The 17,222-nt window shown below is 41.8% G+C and overlaps 1 protein-coding gene across 1 annotated transcript in view; it reads right to left on the bottom strand.

Annotated features, from left to right (window-relative positions):
* ATF3 (activating transcription factor 3) overlaps positions 1-17,222 on the bottom strand; it is a 51,671-nt gene that overhangs the window by 14,680 nt on the left and 19,769 nt on the right. The gene's annotated exons all lie outside the window — the stretch shown is intronic.

Here is a 17,222-nt window from a genome sequence, read left to right as displayed (position 1 = left end):
GTTCACCGAAGTCTGAGCCTCGCTCTCCACTGAAACTCTTAAAAGTGATAAGAATCTTGACAGAGAAGTAAGTCCACCCCCTTGTGAATGAAACTCTTATCCAAGGAAAACAAAAACTGTTGCTGCCTACTTCCCTGCCCCCAGCCTCCAGAACTGTGAAATCTGCCTAATTCGAGAGAGACTGAGGAAGAGCAATGCTAGAGGACAGTCCCAAGGCGTGTGCCCCGGAGGCGTGATCAATATCTGAGCTCTATGCATCCTCATTTTACCTGACTTTAATTACTGTCACCAGTGTCCAGCATGCACACACTGTACCATCTAGAGGAGGAGCAAGAAAAGCTCCCCAGACCAAAATGCTTCTTTACACAAAGGCAAAGAATGCCTCTCTTTCCCCTGAGAAGGAAGCCCTGGGTAGGGTTATTTCAGGGGTTAATCCTTAGTGAAAGAGAGTTAAGCAGAGACTTGAATATTGCTGAGGTTTTACGCTGGAGAACCGCCTAGGGAATCTTCATTCAGACTAGTCTCGGTATGTTTTGCTGAGTGAGATAAGAATTGGAAACTTCACGTTGAGGCATGTGCAAAAGGAAGGGAAAACAGTTAAAAGGGGAGGGGATGGACCTAGGCAGCTAAAAACAGCCCACTGTGGCAACCGAATCTAAACATCAAAACATCACAGGGAGCCAAGAGAGGGGGAAAAAAGATCAAGAGATATTTAAAGCTTTTAGCAGTTTCTTCGTCCAGGAAACAGTCCCTTTCCACTCCTTCCCCCACCTCCATTATTCTTCCTCAAACCTCAAGATTGTATTTGCTCACAGCGCTCTAGAGAGGCAAGTTAGACACAAGTTAAAATCAGTCAGGGTAGTAGTAGCCCTGTCCTCCTGGCTACTCAGAAAAGGAACGGGATAGATTTTCTTCTTTCTTCTGCTTTCCAAAGCCTACACGTCCTATAAAGTCAATTTGAATATGGGGATTACATATTTAAGAGGCTCCTTCCTCAGGAAACGTTGGGAAGCATCATATAAATGCTGAAATGTGGAAGATGGCACTTTGATTCTGGATTCAGCGCTTAGCAGCTGTATCCCCTTGGATAAGTCATTCCACTCTCTGTGCCTAAGTTTCCTCAGCTGAAAATGGCATGAGTAAGAGCATCTAACACATAAGGATTCATTGAGGATGAGGCACACAGCCAGTCCTCAGTAGTGGTATCATTAATTATGAATCAAGGAAGGCATTCTGGGGATACTCCTGAATCTAACCCAAAGCCCATTCTGTCCCTCAAGTCAGTGGCAAACAGTTGTGGATGAAGTCAAGAATATATCCAAGGATGACCATCTTCAGGGAAGTGGGGATAAAACTCCATACAGGAAACAATGCTAGTGATTCCCATTCTCCGTCTACAAAACTCCAGTACATACCTGGGGCTCCTCAATGCAGGGTGGATCAGTGCAAAGTGCTCTGGGCTGGGAGCATGGGGTTGGGGTGAGGGGTGCTTAATTCTAGTCTGGTTCTGCCTTTGGTATTCTTGAGCAAGGCACTCACCTGCTCCAAGGCCCCACCTTCTCTGAATGAAGGAACCCTGGGCTGAGCTCTGAGGGTCTTGAATGGAGACCTTCTGCAGAAGCCATTTTACAAGTCCCTGGCAACCTCTCCTAAGACAACTGGAGGAAGAGAAGGTGTCAGGGGAAGGCATTGGATAGAACAAGGAACAGACTAGTTTGAATAATCTCTCTTCCTCTCCAAAAACTAGAATTAAAAAATGTCCAACTTGATTCTCAAACACAGCCTATGGTCCTGACAATCTCCCTTCTTCTTCTCCTCCTTCTCCTTCTACTCTGATCTCTCCCTCTCTCTCCATTTCCAAGGAATTTTACCCATGGACTTGGTGCTTTGCTAGATAGGAGGAGGTATGAGAGGAGCAGTCCAGGTGGGGATTGCATCTTTGGGAACCTTCTGATGTATATCTTGTATGCCATAGACACCTAACTTGGACCACAGAACCAAAGCCCAGGGAGCAGCTTTTTCCATTTAAGAGTGAGGATCCTGGAGCCCTGGCTCCAGAGGCTTCCAAGATGAAGACCCAGCAGCCAAGAGATTAGCAGGGTTGAGGGGACTCAAAGTTTTCCCCCTAGTCAACTGAGTGACTTAGTGCAAGTCATAAACACTTCATCTGTGTGCTAGACATAAAATGGAACTATTTAATATTGACTCTTTCCAAAGCATTGTAAGAAGCAATGAGATAACAGATGTGAGAGTCATCTGAAAATAATTAAAAGAACCATACTTTTAAAGATTCCTTTGGGAGAACTTAGTATAATTTTTTTTTTATCATTATGAAAATTTGGGAAATGGGCAACAGAAAAGAGATTACCCATACTCTCAATACTATAGCATTTTGGTGTGTTTCCCTCTAGTCTTTTTTCTCATACATGTGACTTTTAAAAATATAGTTGTGATTGAGATTGTGAACAACTTCGAAATTTGCTCTTTTGCCTATTACTACTCTGAATTGTACATGGTCCTTATTACCATAGTTTTTCTTCCCAAACTATGTTGTTCAGTGTATTGTGAAATGTAGCACAATGTAAATGAAATGTGAAACATACAGATGATTATAAGAACATATCAATTCATTTTAGTAATAAAACATACTTCAAGAACCTACCCCCCAAGAGAAGGAGTAGACCACCATGTCAAGGACTGAGAAGCCCCCATGTGATCATTCCTGATCACACCTGCCATTCTTTACTTCCCAGAGGCAACCACTATCCTGACTTTTTTTTTAATTGGGGGGAGGTAATTTTAGGTTTATTTATTTGTTCATATTTTTTAAACAGAGGTACTGGGAATTTAACTCAGGACCTTGTGCATGCTAGACATGCACTCTACCACTGAGCTATACCCTCTCCCCTTATCCTGACTTGTATTACCATAATGTTTGTGGCCGACGGTTGTGATACGATTTATTTAGTCATTGTCCTACTTTCAGCACTTAGAGTGTTGCTAGAGTGCTGCACAAATTTAAATCTGTATTACTGGGGAGAGGGATCAAATTCCATCATTGCCCAGATTGCTTAAATGGGGTTAGAGAAGAGGTCTTAAGTTCTGTCTTCAAGTGCTACCCAGGACATAGTGGAAGATGGAAAGACCCCCCAATGATTGGGACTACCTGTGCATTTTCCTTGTTTCTTAACATCCAAACAAACAAAAATCCTGCGGGCACTTTTCCCATGGAGCATCTCCTTTAATCCTGCTCCTTGCTACTTTCCCATACCCCTTTATTTTCTGTTTGTCCAGCTTTGGACAGACGATCCAGTCTGCTGTGTGGGCAGGTAGGTGGTACAGAGGGAGAACAGCTGGAGCAATGCTTCTGCCTGTGCATTCTGGGCAAGTTACTCCAGCAGCACCTCAGCTCTGGCATTTCTACACCAGCTCAGCAGCGGCTTGGGTGGCAGGGGTGATACCAGGTAGGCGGCCACCAGAGCAGGTTCTTGGAGTCTGGGGATGCTGATTTTCTGAACCACAAAACACCAGAAAACAAAAAGACCCTGGAAATCATCGACTTTCATCAAGGTGGGCTTGAGCATGTCGATGGGTGTACCATCGTGCACCAGACCTGGGAGGCAAACAGAGGGCATCTTGCTGGAGTGTCTGTCTTAATGAATACGTGCTTTAAATTTTGTTTTATATTAAACAAATGTGGATAGGTTGAATTTAAATATGTCACACAAGAATTTTTAAGGAAAAGAGGAAGACATCAAATATATTTTGGGCTTGGGATGGGCTTCTAAAATCTACACTCCTAGGACCCTAGGAGTCCTAGTTTTCTCTCTTCTGCCTTTAAGTGTGAAATAATGTGAGCAAGTGCCATCAAGTGGCACTCACTGTGTCCCGGGCTGTGGGCTAAGACCTTCACATATAGTTAATGCACATAATCCTCATAACAACCTTATGAGGTCATTACTGTGAACATCTCTGTTTTGTAGATGAGGAAACTGAGGCACAGAGAGGGTAAATAATTGCCAGAAGTTACACAGCTAGGGAGTGCCAGAGCAGGATTTGAGCCCAGGCAGTCTGGCTCCTGAGTCCAGGTGCTTAACCACGACACTTACTGCCTCTCAGCAAATGCTCATAGGAAAATGTGGGGCGCTCTGGCGCGGTTCAGTGTCCTTATGTGATGATTGGGGAAGTTGAGCTCAGAGAGGAAAAGCAGCTCTTTTACAACTGTCCAGAATCATAAATTCTTACACCAAAAGAAACCTTAGCAGCAGGCTTGTGAGCCTCCTGTTTGCCCCTTGCTCCAGGAGATGCTCCATTTGCTAAGACTAGGGCCAAGATAAAGAACAACTGATTGTGACAGGGACAGACAACACTTCAGGGGTGTCCTCTGATCGTGGCTGACCATGTACAATATCCCTGGAGCTGAAAGTGTGAGTGGCAGAGGGGTGGGAGCCAGGGAGGGCAGAAAGAACCTTAAACCTGCACTTTTCTCCCTCCTCATGCCTTACCCTTGAAGCTACCTTGTCACAAAAAGCCCTGATACATCAGAAATGTCCCGAGTCCAGTAGAAAGCTCCATCTTTCAGGCTACATACTGATTTAAAACAAACAAACAAAATTAATGTGAGGCCAGGTCATATTTAGTAATTACTATTTACTGAGCACATGCTACATGCCAGGCACAATGCTAAGCACTTTTAAAAATACCCAGTATCTTATTTCATCCTTGTAATAACTCTGTGAGGTAGGTATTATTATTTCAGTTTTACTGATGAGGAAACCAAATCTCAGAAAGTTTAAGCAAATTGCTCATAGGCACTTGATTCAAACACAGGTCTGACTTACTTCCTTCAAAACTTCTATTAAGCTCTACTGTCCCCCAAATCTTAGAGAGCTTTACGTGTGCTAATTTTTCTTTAGCTTCGCCTCTCTTCTAAAAGCACATCCTCTCCCTTAACCTGTCGTGTTGACTGCACGGAATCTTCTAGTGTTGACCTTACTATACATAGTATTAAAGTCTCAGAAGACTTCCACGTGACAAGTTCTAGGTCCCTGTGCCCTCATGACACTATCCTGTCTGCCAAATTTGCAATTATTCCATAATTTACTTTAACCACAAACATAAGCCCTGCTATTGACTGAGTAAACCGAGTAGGCTTTTGGGGACTTTTATACTGTTTCCGAAAATATGATGAACTTAAATCATCTGATGATGAACTTGTACTTGAAACTGGAGTGGCTGAGATCAGGGTGAGTCACTCCGGTGAGTTTACACCTACCGGTCCATCCTTCCAGTTCTGTTCTCTTGCCAGATCCTGTGCTCAGCAGTACGTTTAGACACCTCAGGATTACAAGGGCAACATAAGAGCATCCTTTGCCCTTGAGGAGTTTAAAATCTTGTTTAGGTGGCAAATTAACATGCACAAAACAGTATCTAGCCCATAGCAGGTGATATATACATATATTTTAGCAAATATTTAATGAGCACCTACTATGTGCTGAGTACTGTGTTAGAGTTGCAGATACCCAGGGATACTTCCCTACCCAGAAGGTCCTTACAGCTCATGGGGAGACAGAATTTGACTATAGGTAGGCTGATGTAACAAGGGCAGGAGGGCTCTGCCTGGGAGACTGGCACAGGCCGATGGAGGAAATGACTTTTGAGCTGGATGTTGAAGCTGAGCATTTTCCGGACAGGGGAGGAAGGCAGGCATTCCAGGCATAGAGGGATGTATATGCAGAGGCTATGGGTGCCAGGAAGTCAGAGACTGCACCCTGCTCATTTCTATGTCCACTCTCAGCTCCTGGCACTATTTCAGGCAGGTACTAGACCTGCAGTAAAAGTGGATGCAGTGAGTGAAAACACAGAATTGTGAAAACCTGTAGCAAGTTTGGAGAACGGTGAAGCAGCTGCAGAGCAGGGGTGTGCATGGAGGGCAGGGCGTCAGGGAGTAAATGGGCGGGACACAGACTGTGATAGGTCTCGAGGGTTGTATAATCAGCTTGGATTGTGTCGCAGGACAAAGGGGAGAGGTGAGTCACGGGGTCTTGCAGTGGGGGGACACAGCAGATGTTGTTTAGGGAAGTTGCTGGTGCAGGGCTGAGAGTGGACTGGATGGGAGAGGAAGATGCAGGCAGAGGCATGAGGAAGCTGCCGCACTGGTCAGCTGAGATGAAGGCTAGATGAACCGAGAAGATGGTGGTATCCCTCACATGTTTATTCATAATAAAAATTATCCATGAAACATAATGCTGCCATGTGTGCTGAAGTAAATAGCAATCCCCCTAGATCTTTTCATTACACAGTTCAAGTTTCCTTCATTAAAGTCAAGCTTCCCTTAAGGTGGGTGTGGTCTGTCCCTCACTTACTGGTGCCCTAAGTGGGTGCCTGTAAGCCTTGGGAGTGAAGCAGTGCTGCCTGAACTGAGATGAAACCAGTAAGGTGAACGGGAGAGGGGGACCTGGGGAAACTTGCAGGCAATTGCTTTTGGATTTGGGCACCAGCTTGGTTTTAGATGAGATTGGGCATGTTCAGGATGGTATGGCCATAGACTCCAGCTTGGTTTTAGAACAGAGAGGGAAGGAGTCCCCTGCCTCAGGTGATATATGGCAGAGCGTTGGGAGTAGGGTGGGAAGGGGGTTGGTTGGTATTGTAGGAACTCGGGGCAGAAAAGAAACTAATGGGTTCATTTGGGGACAATTTTTAGCAATAGGATGTCAAAGAAGGGAGTGACCTCTGAGTATCAACATGTTGGGGACATCAAAGTTACAGAAAGACTCAGAGGAAAGAAGGGAGAGAGGAGGAATGGTGGCCAGGCTGGGCCCTCAGGCTCCATGTAGGTGTTGATGTAGCCTGTTCTGGATGATTGGAAATGTATTGTTAATTACCAAGTACCACGTAAATCTGCCTCCACTGGTTTACAGTTTGCATCACAGTTTTCCTCTAGGGTTTTGACAATACTGACCCCCAAGTCAACAATAAGAAAACAGACAACCCCATTTAAAAAATGGACCAAAGGCCTTAAAAGACACCTCACTAAAGAAGGTACATAGATGGCAAATAAGCATGTGAAAAGATGCCCCATATCATATGTCATCAGGGAAATGCAAATTAAAACAACAATGAGATGCTGCTACACACTTATTAGAATGGTCAAAACCCAGAACACTGACAACACCAAATGCTGGTGAGAGTGTGGAGCAACAGGAACTCTCATCCATTGCTGGTGAGAATGCAAATATAGTACGGCCACTTTGGAAGAGAGCTTGGTGGTTTCTTACAAAACTCTAACCATACTCTTATCATGCAATCCAGCAATCACACTCTTGGGCATTTACCCAAATAAGTGGAAAACATATCCACACAAAAACCTGCACATGGATGTGTATAGCAGCATTGTTCATAATTGCCAAAACTTGGAAGCAAACAATATGTCCTTCAGTAGGTGAATGGATAAGAAACTGTGATATATCCAGATAGTGGAATATTATTCAATGATAAAAAGTGAGCTATCAAGCCATGAAAAGATATGGAGGACCTTAAATACATATTATTAAGAGAAAGAAGCCAATCTGAAAAAGCTACACACTGTATGATTCCGACTATATGACATTTTGGAAAACAGAAGACTGTGGAGACAGTAAAAAGATCAGTATCAGCCAGGAGTTGGGGGTGTGTGGGTGGGTAGGGCATGGATAGGCAGAGAATTTTTCAGGCAGTGAAAATACTGTGTATGCTACTGTAATGGTGGATACATGTCATTATACATTTGTCCAAACCCATAGAATATATAACACCAAGAGTGAACCCTCATGTAAACTATGGACTTTGGGTGATTATGTGTCAATATGAGTTCATCATTTGTAACAACTGTGCCGCTCTGATAGGGGCTGTTGATAATGGGGGAGGCTATGCATGTGTGGGGGCAGGGATTATATGGGAAATCTTTGTACCTTCCTCTTAGTTTTTCTGTGAACCTAAAATTACTCTAAAAACAAAATTTTAATAAAAAATAATGTTGACCTCAGCTAGCTTTCTGCTAAAGTGGTTAGTGAACAATGAAGTGGTCACCAAGGAACCAGGAGAGGTCAGTGATCCTCAGTCTGGCATAATTAAGAACTGGCAAAGTTGATGCTCATTTAAGTAAGGGTCAATTTTTTCAGTGCTATCCCCCCATTTAAAAAGATGTTTACAAAGAGGTTGTAACATAGGGAATGCTGTAGGGATAATATAAGCTCAAAAAAGCAAGATAGAAATATTGTAAACACAGAACAATCACAACTCAATAAAAACTATAAATAACAGAATACATGAATAGAGAAAAAAAGAAAAAATTTTCATAAAATACTAAAAGTGCTTTATTCTGGTTGGTGGAAATATGGGTGGCTGATTTTTCCCTCATATATATGTATGTATGTGTCAGAATTTTCCAACTTTTCTATATTGGGGGCATGTTAAAAGGTGGAAGTATAAACTTTATATTATAACGAAGGTAAAAGCTAGTATCATACTGTGCCTTTCAAAGGATATAGTTGCCTACTTGTTTCCAGTCCTGCCACTGAGGGATACTAAGGACTAAGAGTCTATTCAAATTAAATTCTGGCTTTATTAACTATATCAAGCACTTCTTGAATGCCTGCTGTGTGCCAGGAACTAAGACGGGATATAGGAAAGAATAAAATCGTCTGTAAGATGGGAAATGGAATAACTAATTCATCCTCAATAAGCTCAGTTGCTACCTTAGCATTGACTGACATCAACAAAACAGAAAGGAATTCAAAGTGTACTCACCTCGAATTGAGAACATTGGGTAAGTGGAAATGACATAGGTCTTGGATTCAAGTCCTGGTTCTGCACTAATTGAATAACCTTGGGTACTTTGCTGAGGGTCGGATTCCTTCTGTGTTAATCAAGGAACCTGTGCTAAGGGGATGGCTCCAGGAGGCAGTAAGAGTTTGGGCTCTGATATGTGCTGGCCTGGGACACTGAAAATGGAACTATTAAGATCTACCTGCAGGGCTGATAAGGCAGGGGTGTGTGTGTGTGTGTGTGTGTGTGTGCGCGAGTGTGTGTAATTTTTTACAGATCTTCAATTCTCTGATTTTAAGCTCTGTGTCTACAGTCAATGATGATGATTAAGATGATGATCATGATGGGCATGTTACACTTTAAAAGGCCCCTTTTCTCTTGTCATTATTCCCTGTTGACCAAGGGTTCTACAGAAAAGACATGTAACTGGTCACATAAAAGGTAATCACCAAGGAAACCCCATGTTGTCTCGGTCTGCCTGGGACATACCTGCCTGGATGTACTGTCTCCTTCCCTCAATTTCCAGCACACAGTGTTAGTCTCTGTTTCCTGATCTGAAAAGTTGCCACAAACACTTGGGATCACTGGGAGGAATAAACTCAATCACTTAATCATCAAGTATTTATTTAGTGCCTGCTACATGCCAGGCATTCAAAGTGCTAGAAACACAAGAATGAAAAAGGCAGACAAAGGTTCCACCCTTGACACTTAGAAGATACCCAAACATTCATTTATCCACTTACATTTAATTTAAATTGAAATAAGGCTGGGGTGGAAACTCAAAAAGATTCTCAATTCGAAAGAACCAATGTTGTCTCCTTCACACTCTTAAAGAACTGGGAACAAAATACTGACCTTCACCAGCTCATTGTCCATGTGTTGGAGGGAAGCCACCATCTTTTTTTCCCCTTCATTTTGGCCTTGAAATGGGAGGGGCTGGGAGAATGGGGACCGTGTGCTTTCATTCTCACGTATAAAGCCTTAGTTTTAATTTTCACATTCCCCACAGCACACTGCTGCATTGGCTCTCCTACATGTCCTGACATGTAGAATCAAAGGAAGCACAAACTGAAAATGAAACAGTGTTCCACCTGAGTCACTGTCTGTGTTTCTCCTTTATCACCAAAGCAATGCACTCCCACACAATTGAGGCTTGTTCTATTTAGGTTTTAAAACGTCATCTTTGTAATTAAAGCACACTATTATTGCTATAAAGTAAACAATCGGAAAACACGTTCTTAGAAACATCTCTCTGATTCATAAATATTTGGATGATGAAGTCATAGAGGTGGAATGCTAACCTTGCTAACATGCTGATGATAAAGATCAGTAGACGCTAATATTATACAGTGAAAAGTTAGCCTTAGTCTGGACCAAAAAATTAAGGTGGAAAATTGGGCGGTTATTTTGTAATGATCATTTGGAATAATATAGGTTTAAAAAAATAAATACTTTAATCTAATGTTGTAGTTCACTTGACTTGTATTTATTAATTCATTTAAGAAATATTTATTCAGTGCCAGCCTCCTGGCTTGACACACCAGGTCCTTCTCTGCTCCTATCTTTCCTGCTCAGCCAAGCCCACTCCCCACCAGCAGTACAAGCCCCAACCACTTGAGGCGCTAGTAGTTTCAGTTTCTCACTGAGCTTTTCACATCTCTACATTGTTGCCTATGCTCATTCTGCCTGGAATTTCCTGCTCCTCCCCACAATCCAGCCCTCTCCGACAAGAAAATCGCCATTTAATTTTATCTTTCAAAATTTAATTTCAAAGTCATTTTCTTATGTATATAATGTAAAGTTAGTCACAACCAGGATTAGCTATGTAATTTGTAATTTAAATGAAAAGAATGGATCCCCTTGTTAAAAAATTATTAAGAATTTCAAGCTGGTGACAGCAGAGCATGAAACCAAGTGTGGGACCCTTCAAGAGTAGGACCACACAGATCACACACTCATAGAGCCAGCCCTGGTCACATCTTTTCTGTTCCCATAATTCTTAGTTGATATTGTTGTTTCTTGGCCATTCAGCAACGATTTACCCCAATTCAGTTACTTGCTTCCCAGTTTTCCTCTGGGAAAGCCATTTCCCTCACACTCCTGGTCTGCTTGCTACCAGTCAGCAAACCATGCCGGGGGCGAGGTTGATTGATCCAGGAATGGGCTTGGGACCCAATCAGAGCTGCTGGTAGCATTTGGCTGAGACTACTGGAGACCCACTTTCTCGCTTTCCTGCTAGACTTGAATGTAGGGGCTGTGAGCCAGAGGTTGCTGGCATTGTCACATGGAGCTAGAGATAGAGAGCAGAGTCAAAAGCCAGTAAATCCACCTTTTTTGCTTAAGCCAGTTTGAATTGGGTTTTCTGACACTTGCAAACAAAAGAGTGCTAGAGGATACACATCTTTTTGGTCCTTATACAGTTTTGTATGGGTTCCCTCACTGTTCTGTGAGCTCTTTGGGAGCAAGAAGCTTGTATTTTTCAACGTATCTTCCCTGGTCTTGGGATAGTATTAAAATATCCTTTCATTTTCTAAATAAATAGAATGATTGTGATAGTGGATGGAAAAACAACAGTTAATAACCTCATCTCCATCACCCCGATTTCTGTTGTGAAATTTTAACTTATCTGTAAAATCAAGATGTCTGTGAGCCCCTGCCACATGTCCTTTCAGTTCAGTACCTGCCAAGTCCAGGTGACCAGGCAATAGATTGGTAAGTTAATTCTGCTCACAGGTGCTACCCACACTTTCTTATTTTTACTGAGGTGGGGGCCTGTGAGAGGCCTTCAGAGCACACTCACACCCATTAGCTCCTGTGTATCACATAGCCCTGAAAAGGGATCAAAGCAGGGAGAGTTATCTCCATTTTATAGACTGGAAGTTGAGAGTCTGAGCAGTTTTGTTAAGCTCTAGGGCAACGCTGTCCAATACAACAGCTACCTGCCACCTGAGGCCATCAAGTGCTTGAATGTGGCTAATCCAGACAGAGATGTGTTGGAAGTGTAAAATACATACTGGATTTTGAAGACTTAGTACAAAAAAAAAAGAAAAGAAAACGTGAAACTAGCACATTAATAATTTTTACCTTAATTACATGTCAAAATGATGTTTTGAATATATTAGATTAAATAAAATATAGTATTAAAACAGATGTCACTTGTTTAATTTTATTAATGTGGCTACTAGAAAATTAAAAATTATATATGCGGCTCACATTTGTGGCTTGTATTTTATTTCTAATGGATAGCTGATCTAGAGCCTAGCTTCCTGGCTCCTGCTCTGTTTCTATCTATAGACTTAAGCTCTCCTCTTCCCTCCTGCCACCCTCATCTGAGGCTCTTCTGCCCCAGTGTCTCTGTCCTGTCTTCTCCCTCCTTGTTCCTTCATCTTTCCTCCCTAATAGGGCAGAATGTGTAAGAGGTGGGCGGATTTTTCAAGTCTGGCACTTGCTGGCTTCTGCCAGTTTATAAGGACACAACATCGACTCTGAACTTTCGAAAGTTGTCGGGAATTTCATACTCTGAAATTTACTTTGAAAAAATAGCTTATCTGTATTTAATTTCAAAAGAAAAACAACAAACCCTAGCTTGGAAGTTACAATAAAACATATTCAAATCCTTGCCAATCTTTCGTTAAATTCATAAAGCATTCAGGCTACCTGAGCTGGGTTTTAACTTCGCGCATCGTTTCCCCAGCCCCAGTCTGTAAAGTCTGCTGGCCTCCTGCTCTTTCAGCCCCACTGAGCCCCGAACCAGAGGAAATAGAATTCGACTCCAGGAAGAGGGCTAGACTAGACAGAAGGAAAACGTACTCTCTGTGAGAGCTTAGCCATCGGAACAGGCTGTCAGGGGAGGTGGGAGAGGACTCCTTTCAGGCAGATCTGTGTGGCTCTGAGTGGGTATCCATTTGTAGGCAACTCAAGGACTACCTGGAAATAGAGAGCTGTCTTGGGTGAAATCTGAGAGCTCAAGAATTCCAGGAGTGGCTCTTCAGTGTCACAGATTGAGCAGAGACAATGGGGCATTTTGAGAATCTACAGAACAAATAGATGACAGTTTGGAGCTGAGCCTAGTGACTAATAAAAATACATACACAGAGAGACGTAGACAGACATGTATGCTTAAGATCACTTACAAAAACTTCAGAACGGTAATGTTAAATGCCATCTTATCAATGGGAGGATCAGGTTGGCAGCACCTGAACCCCCGATCCACCTTAATGTCCCTAGAAGTGGGACCACCAGACACCACGGACCTCTTGCTGTGATGTATGAGGAAGCACACAGCCCATCAAGGGAACTGAACCAGAATCTAATAATGCCCTAGATCTGACCACTGGTTTTCAGGATAGGGAATAGTGGAAATGATTAAATAATTCCATGAGGATGCAATTAGCCAAATTTAGAAGGGGGGAAATTTCATGGAAAAAAATTGCCTTGTTTCTTCAACAATAAATAGCATGAGAAAACAAAAGAGGAGGGATTATAGATTAAAAAGACTTAATACAACATGTGGGTCTTATTTGGCTCTTGATTCAGTCAAACTAACTGTAAAATGATATTTAAGATGCTAACTTTGGAAACGTGACCATAGACTAGCTAAATAGATCATATTAGAAAATTATTGCTAACTTTGTTAGGTATTGTTGTGATTGTTATTTTAGAAGTCCTTATCAGTCTTTAAAAGGAATGAACTTCTGATACATGTCACAGCATGGATGAACATGAAAACATTGTGCTAAGTGAAATAAGTGAAAGGACGAATATTGTATGATCTCACTTATAGGAGGTATCTGGAGTAGGTACGTTCATAGGGACAAAAAGTAGACTGGAAGTTACCAGGGGCTATGGTGAATGGAGAATGGGAAGTTACTGTTTAATGGACATTTGAATGGACAGTTTAAGATGAGGATAATGTGCTGGAGATGAATTATACACTTAAAATGGATAAAATGGCAAATTTTATGTTATGTGTATAATTTACCACAATTTTTAAAGAGACCTTTTCTGTTAAAGATATGCTCTGAGATGCCTGTGATTTGCTTTAAAATGCTCCTAACCTCCCCTCTGCAGTAAAAATGTGTGAAAGGATAGACAACATAAGACTGGCAAAATATTGATTCTTGTTAAAGCTGGGTTATTGGCATATGCGGATTTATATGTACATATCTGAAAATTTCCACAATTAAAAAATTTTAAACAAATGCCTACAAAATGCCTGACTCTCAAGAGTAATTGAATGCAGTGCAAATCCGTCAGCAAATATAACTGAACCCAGCTGACTGGAAACGCGCTTGCAGTGGACCCAGTGCAGGGCCATGGGGAGCCTCTCCTGCTGCATGCCCATGACTAATCCATAGGGCTGTCAGTGCCTAAAGACTGCTTACTTTTTCAAAGCTGCATCCCTTAGTGACAATGTTTTCTTGACCTCTGCTCTTGCTGGAATACCTAACACCTTTCTCAACCAGTTTGATGAACTTCTGGATCATATTTTTTCCACAAACATAAGCCAAGATATCACTTTAGATTTTTCCTTGCAATGGTGGCCTGCTGATAATTGCTGAGTATAGTTAAAGAAGCTCTGTTGAGCAGCAGGATAGTAACACCTGCTAGAAACACTTGGGAAGGACTCTCATTGCCTAAGGACCCTGAGGAGGCTACAGTGGGGAAGGCTACTTTAAAGAAAATGAGTCTTGAAAACATACCCTTAAGACACTGGGGAAGGGCATTCCAGGTAGAGGAATCTGAATATACAAAGGCATGGAGCACAAAGGAGTATGTCCCCAGGTGCAGGGACTCAGAAGGGAAGAAGAGGCTGGAAAACCTAGCTGGGGTCAGATCGTGGATGCTATTATATATCTTGCTATGAATTTCATTCTTTCAGTAAGTTGAGAGCCTACTAAGGGGCACATTCTTTGCAAAGATGAACATTGAATCTTTCCCTCCTGACAAGGAAGTTTGACTGAGAAGAAGGCTAATGAAGGGAAATGCATTATCCTCTGCACAACATGGGACACCTGCTATGGGGCCCAAAGTTATTTGTTTCACCTTGAATCTCTAATCCTTCTTTAAACCCAGCTTTGCAGATGTGGGTGGGACTAGGGCAAGTAAGAGACACCTGCTTAGGTAATAAAAGAAGATTCCAGGCTATAAATAGGGCTTGGTACAAGCAACCAGGTCCATCATAAAGAGAGATTTCTCACTCTGTGCAGTCTCTCTTCATTATCTGAGTGGTCAGCTCACTTACCTTGTAGCCAGCAGTAAGAGCAATGACAATACATTATCCTGCTCCCCTAATGGTGCCCATATCCAATGCCAGCTTCCTAAGTCTGTCAGCAAGAGACCCATTAAGCTTATACTGCCATTTAAAGAAGTGCCTGGAAAATATGCAGTTGTTGAAAGGATAATAACACATTGCCATTGCAAAATGAACGTGTGTAGTTTGGGTTCCCGTGTTCCCACTGAATTCAGCTTTTAAAAATGTGTGCTTTTATAAGACATTTCCCTCTTTTACATTTTTAACACTGAAGTAATATATGCCCAAGATTAAAAAATTTCCAATAGTTCAGGAATGCATTTAAAGAAAACCAACAGTGTTCACTCACGCCATTTTCCAGAGACCACTACTTCAAGTGCCTCTTTAAGAAATTATTTTAAAAAATTATTCAGATTTAAAAAAATATTCTGGTCAGTTTAAGACTGTCTATTGACTCACCTCCATAAAATATGAGGATGTTAGCTTCCTACTTCCCTGCCCCCTGCTTTCTGACTTATAATTTAGTTCTGTTGGTTCTCTCTGTACACTTACACGATATATTTAATCCTCCAGTTCCTCTTCCATCTATGCCGTACCTTTTAACTCCCCACTATATTAGCTGAGGATATTAGCACAGTTCCCTTCTTTCTGTCTCTTCCCTCTACTCCTCATTATCTGCTATTTGTGCCTTTACATCAAGAAGGAAGACAACTACAATCAGCTCTGTCTTCATTGTTTAGTTGTCCTTGCTTTGTGGGTAGTTTGATTTCAAGAGTGGAAAGCTAATAGACAGGGTCTACATTATTATGACTATGCAAATTTGGATTATGGCTCTTCCTCAACTTACAGTGGGGTTACATCTGGATAAACTCATTGTAAATTGAAAATATCGTTAAGTAAAAAATGCATTTAATATACCTGACCCACCAAACATCATAGCTTAGCTTATTCTACCTTAAATGTGCTCAGAACACTTACATTAGCCTACAGTTGAGCAAAAATCATCTAACACAAAGCTTACTTTATAATAAAGTGTTGACAATCTTGTGTAATTTATTAAACACTGTGCTAAAATTGAAAAACAGAGTAGTTGTATGGATACGGAATGGTTTTCAGTGTACCTGTCGCTTACCCTCTTGATCACGTTTGGTTTCTACTGAATGAGTATCACTTTCAAATCATCGTAAAGTTGAACAATTGTCAGTGGAACCATTGTAAGTTAGGACTGTCCATATGTGATGTCCAGGGGCAATGCTAGGATCGTATTTCCTTCTCTGCCAAGTCAACGTCACCAACACCACCTCCCTGCCACTAAAAGGAGAACATGCCTAGCAAAACCAGCCACCTGGATTCTCACTTTTGCTCGAAACGGTGCTATGTTTTAGTTGCCTTCAAACTAGGACAGTAATTTTTAAAAAAATATAAATACGTCTACATAGTCACAGAAAAAAATCGTATACATGTATTACTTATATTTTTGAAAAGGAAACTATTGACCAAATATGAAAACAACTAAAATGTGGCATTTTTTTTGGAGTATTTGAAGGAGGGATTATGCAGATAGTGGAGGAAGAGAGCTAAATCCAAAATGTCCAGAGTCGGAGTCAATAGACAATGTCCAAAAATGGAAAAATCAGAAAGTTACCAGTATGAGTGCAATATTTATAAATATGGAGAAGAAATGGCTAAAAGAATGGAAAACAGTTGTCTTCAGGGAGTGAGAATCAGGGGTGGGGTTGCAGGGGCTGGGAAACTGTTGGCATTTTTCATTTTGGAGCCTCGTACTATTGTTGGACTTTTAAAACTTTGTGCCCGTGTTAATTTGATAAAAATTACAATTAAATGTAAAAAGTGAGTAGCTATCCCTCTCATCCCACTCTCAAGGTAATCACTGCTGACCCAGCCTAACAGCTGAGAGTGAGGCACTAAAAAGAGGATTGGAGTTCTTTGTATGGGGGGAGCCTTGTGTCTCGGTGGTGATGCTCTAGGGTGATGAGAGGTGATTCTTTGCTGGTAGACCTCAATGTTAGCAACTCTAGTCTTTTCTCTAACTTCCCTCTGCTTAGGGCTGGTGGAAACATGCTTGGCTGCGGGGTGTCTAAGCAGATTAAGAAGTGTGCTGAACATCCCAAAGTTCAGAATGTGCGGAGTCTCATTTAAGCCC

Source organism: Camelus dromedarius, chromosome 21, assembly GCF_036321535.1.
Source record: "Camelus dromedarius isolate mCamDro1 chromosome 21, mCamDro1.pat, whole genome shotgun sequence".
Lineage (NCBI taxonomy): Eukaryota > Metazoa > Chordata > Mammalia > Artiodactyla > Camelidae > Camelus > Camelus dromedarius.
Note: the sequence above shows the minus strand (reverse complement) of the source record. Positions and strands in the feature narration are given on the sequence as shown.